This window comes from Aquarana catesbeiana, linkage group LG03 (assembly GCF_042186555.1).
Source record: "Aquarana catesbeiana isolate 2022-GZ linkage group LG03, ASM4218655v1, whole genome shotgun sequence".
Classification (NCBI taxonomy): Eukaryota; Metazoa; Chordata; class Amphibia; order Anura; family Ranidae; genus Aquarana; species Aquarana catesbeiana.
In genome coordinates, this window is record NC_133326.1 from 727,434,301 (window position 1) to 727,439,769 (window position 5,469).

Sequence of the window (5,469 nt, forward strand, 5' to 3'; positions counted from 1 at the left end):
ACCATGGACACCACCGCAATGCCTTCTGGATCTTGTAGGCCGGGACGGATTTGCGGTGGGCGCATGCGCCGTGGCTTCCTTTGTCCGCTCACACGTGCGGTGACGTCAGACGCCGCGCGTGTGTGGGGGGCATAAGAACGCCGGCATCCCAGGCCAGCACACTCGCCAGGGATGTTACAGGACACCAACGTATCAACTACCACTTGACTGGGTAGGTACTAGTATGGACCCTTAATGCTTGGCGCCTTAATAGACTTACTTCTTGTTCTTACTATCTTTTGCTTTTTGGTTTTTCCTATCTAGTGTTATCACTGGCTGCAGGCTTTACTTAGCCCAGCATTTCGCTTTATATCTACTCAATGGTAAGTGTGTACTTACCTTGCTTTTCGCTGGTGCAATCTACCTATGGATCAACCAAAGTGCATTTTGTGATTATACCTTCTCCCCCCCAGATAATCTTACAAGTGGCATATAAACTCTTCTCCTGTTTATGCAAATCATAGAGATACGTCTCCTATTGTTGCTTAAAGTTTCTCTCTAAGCTGAAGGACTTATCGGTGTCCTGCCATTCACTTTAAAGAGCACTATTTTGTAAGTACATTAATTGGAGACTCTTTAGTCCCATATAATGAATTTTCTCCACCAACTATTGGAACTTATATGACTTCTTTGAAAAATATGACATTATGATAAATGATCTTATTCTAAATAATTTATACCTCTTTAGATACATACTTGGCCAGGTCCTTTTTACTGCCCCCTGCAGCTACTCATTGTGATCTTGGCTGGAGGTTTAGTGCTGGAGGTGTGTGGGGGCCCCCCCTGGTGACTTGCAGGTATCTCATTTCCATCTATAGAATGTCTGGTTGGGTGATTGTTTTGGGATGGGGATCTCTGGGCTGCCCGATGTTGTGTGGGGACTTTCTCTTGGTGCCCTTTGGGTGGTGGTGGAGGTCAGTCTATACTGTCAGCTTGCAAACATATATATATATATCTATTTAAATGATATTTTTTCTATTGTATCATTTATTCGATTACATCTACTGATTGTTATGTCATTTTCACAGAATTATTGTAGCGTTCTAGGTATTAACAACCTATCCCTGAAGAAGCCAATACTGGCGAAACATGTCGGATAATTAAAATACCTACCCTTCGCATTGGCCGTCACACCCATGAGGCCAAGCCCTGTGAAGTTCACTACAGATATGTTTTTAGCATTTATGCACACCTTGATTTTGTAATTTTTCTGTTTATATTTTTTATATACATGATATGTCTTAATAAAAATTATTTATTTTAAAAAATATACTGTGTTTTTCCTGGCACCGTCATAATCCCCATATTCCCTTCCTCTGACTTTATCATATCTAATAAAAAAAATGTAAAATATCAAATTTCTTCATCTGTTTAGGCCAATATGTATTTTGCTTACATGTCTTTGGTAAAAAAAAATCCCAATAATATTTTTTGGTTTGTGCAAAAGTTATTGAGTGTACAAACTATAGGATACAGTTGCAATAAAAAGTATGTGAACCCTTTTGAAATGATATGGATTTCTGCAGAAATTGGTCATAAAATGTGATCTGATCTTCATCTAAGTCACAACAATAGACAATCACAGTCTGCTTAAACTAATAACACACAAAGGATTAAATGTTACCATGTTTTTATTGAACACACCATGTAAACATTCACAGTACAGGTGGAAAAAGTATGTGAACCCCTAGACTAACGAGATCTCCAAGAGCTAATTGGAGCGAGGTGTCAGCCAACTGGAGTCCAATCAATGAGATGAGATTGGAGGCGTTGGTTACAGCGGCCCTGCCCTATAAAAAACACACACCAGTTTTGGGTTTGCTTTTCACAAGAAGCATTGCCTGATGTGAATGATGCCTCGCACAAAAGAGCTCTCAGAAGACCTACGATTAAGAATTGTTGACGTGCATAAAGCTGGAAAGGGTTATAAAAGTATCTCCAAAAGCCCTGCTGTTCATCAGTCCACGGTAAGACAAATTGTCTATAAATGGAGAAAGTTCATCACTGCTGCTACTCTCCCTAGGAGTGAGCGTCCTGTAAAGATGACTGCAAGAGCACAGCGCAGGCTGCTCAGTGAGGTGAAGAAGAATCCTAGAGTGTCAGCTAAAGACTTCCAAAAGTCTCTGGCATATGCTAACATCCCTGTTAGCGAATCTACGATACGTAAAACACTAAACAAGAATGGATTTCATGGGAGGATACCACAGAGGAAGCCACTGCTGTCCAAAAAAAACATTGCTGCACGTTTACAGTTTGCACAAGAGCACCTGGATGTTCCACAGCAGTACTGGCAAAATATTCTGTGGACAGTTGAAACCAAAGTTGAGTTGTTTGGAAGAAACACACAACACTATGTGTGGAGAAAAAGAGGCACAGCACACCAACAGCAAAACCTCATCCCAACTGTGAAGTATGGTGGTGGGGGCATCATGGTTTGGGGCTGCTTTGCTGCATCAGGGCCTGGATGGATTGCTATCATCGAAGTAAAAATGAATTCCCAAGTTTATCAAGACATTTTGCAGGAGAACTTAAGGCAATCTGTCCACCAGCTGAAGCTCAACAGAAGATGGGTGTTGCAACAGGACAACGACTCAAAGCATAGAAGTAAATCAACAACAGAATGGCTTAAACAGAGGAAAATACGCCTTCTGGAGTGGCCCAGTCAGAGTCCTGACCTCAACCCGATTGAGATGCTGTGGCATGACCTCAAGAAAGCGATTCACACCAGACATCCCAAGAATATTGCTGAACTGAAACAGTTCTGTAAAGAGGATTGGTCAAGAATTACTCCTGACCGTTGTGTACGTCTGATCTGCAACTACAGGAAACGTTTGGTTGAAGTTGTTGCTGCCAAAGGAGGTTCAACCAGTTATTAAATCCAAGGGTTCACATACTTTTTCCACCTGCACTGTGAATGTTTACATGGTGTGTTCAATAAAAACATGGTAACATTTAATTCTTTGTGTCTTATTAGTTTAAGCAGGCTGTGATTGTCTATTGTTGTGACTTAGATGAAGATCAGATCACATTTTATGACCAATTTGTGCAGAAATCCATATCATTCCAAAAGGGTTCACATACTTTTTATCGCAACTGTATATACTTTTTTTGTTTTTTTTTTTAATACTAGTAATGGTGGCGAGCAGTAATTTATAGCAGGACTGCAATATTGCGGCGGACATCCTGACACTAATTGATAGTTTTTGGGAACCAGTGACACTAATACAGTGATCAGTGCTAAAAATGTGCACTGTCACTGTACTAATGACACTGGCTGGGAAGGCGTTATCATCTAGGGCGATCAAGAGGTTAACTGTGTGCCTAACCAGTGTTTGTGTGTTTACTGTGAGGTGCTTTTACTAAGGGATATGATGGATTTTCTTCCCTGCTTTGCACAAAATCCATTGCTCCCTTCCCCACTCCTTCAGAATGGAGCTCTGCATTGCAGTGGCGGCCCGTCCATAAGGGGTGCAGAGGTGCTGCCCCCCCAATCTCTATGAACCCGGGCCCTAATCTCCATTCAGGGTGTCAGACGCATACCTTTTTTTTTTGTGTGTGAAGGCTCGGGGCGCAGAAGCCGGGGAAGCCGCCCAGGGGCCTTGGTGGGGTATTTTGCGGGGAAGGCAGGCAAGCGGGGCTGCCGAGCGGGCGAGTGGGGTTGGCGAGTGGGGCTGCCGAGCAGTTGGGGGGTATGTTTGCCGCTCAGCCCCCCCAAAAAAAATGGAGCACCAGCCGCCACTGGTGCATTGTTCACATAGGCAGAGCTTCATTCTGTGTGTTTTCCCGAAGATTGACAAGTGCTGCAGGTCATCCATTTACCGGAACCTGCTGATCGGCTTCTGCTTACAGCAGAAGCGGTGCATCGGCGATGCACACCCCCTGCCTGGAAGTGGCAGATCATGTACTGGATATGTGATCTGGCACAGAAGAGCCGCTCTGCCGCCGTACATCCTCCTGATGCAGACGCCAAGCGGGTATATCATTTGTTTATCATCGCGTATTCAGATGACTGGGGAGTGCAGCTCCGGGGCACAATTTTTACACTAAGCGTAAGTTTTTCTTTTTCTTTTACCATATCAATCCATCAAAAAGTGTCACACACACAAAAAGGAACCTTCAGTATCACAGGGTCAAACAAAGGCACCTCCAGTAATGTTTTGTGCCTCATCCAATGCAAAAGATGTAGCCAAGGATCTTACGTTGTTGAAACAGGACAGAAGTTGGGAACAAGGAAGAATTTGCACAGATGCACCATCAAGGAACATAAGGAAGATGAGTTCTGCACTCCTGTAGGACATCATTTCTCACAACTGGATCATACTATGGAAGACATGATGGTTTTAGTTCTTAAAGGGAACTTCAAAACTACTCAGGAAAGGAAAACTTTTGAACTACGAATGATAATTTGATTTGACACAAAAGATAATAAAGACTAAAGATAAAGACTAATGCCCCGTACACAGGGTCATATTTTCCGATGGAAAATGTTCGATGGGAGCTTGTTGTCGGAAATTCCAACCGTGTGTAGGTTCCATCGGACATTTTCCATCGGAATTTCCGTCACACAAAATTTGAGATCTGGATCTCAAATTTTCCGACAACAAAATCCGTTTTCGGAAATTCTGATCGTGTGTAGACACAATTCCGACGCACAAAGTTCCACGCATGCTCGGAATCAAGCAGAAGAGCCGCACTGGCTATTGAACTTCATTTTTTTTCTCGACTCGTCGAACGTGTTGTACGTCACCGTGTTCTTGACGTTCGGGATTTCCGATAAGATTGTTATCCAGCAGTTTTCAGCTTGTCCTAAAAAATTGGATGTTAGTGCAAATAAAAAAAAAGCATCAGTGCTCAATTGTTCTCATACATCTGACCAACATATTTATTGTATGGGCAATTACTGGTTGCTATGTAGTCACTGACTGTTTGCTTAAGTTCTTTTTTAAGGTGTATGTAATGGAAGAGTGTTATTTTATAATGACTGTGAGTGTTGTACATGCCCTATGTGTTATACATTCCTGCATTATGCACTCCTGAGCCCTGAACCCTCTCCATTATGCACTCCTGAACCCTGAACGCTGTGCATGATACATTCCTGAGACCTGTGACCTGGCATTATGCACTCCTGAGCCTTGCACACTATGCACTCCTGAACCCTGCACCCTGTGCATTATGCATTCCTAAGACCTGTGGCCTGCACATTATGTGCACTCCTGAACCCTGCACCCTGTGCATTCTGCACTCCTATACACTGCACCCTGTGCAATATGCACTCTTGATCCCTGCACCCTGTGCATGATACACTCCTGAGACCTGCGCCCTGTGCATTATCAACTCCTGAAAACTGCACACTGTGCATTTATGCACTCCTGAAACCTGCACCTGTGCATTATGCACTCCTATACGCTGCACCCTGTGCAATATGCACTC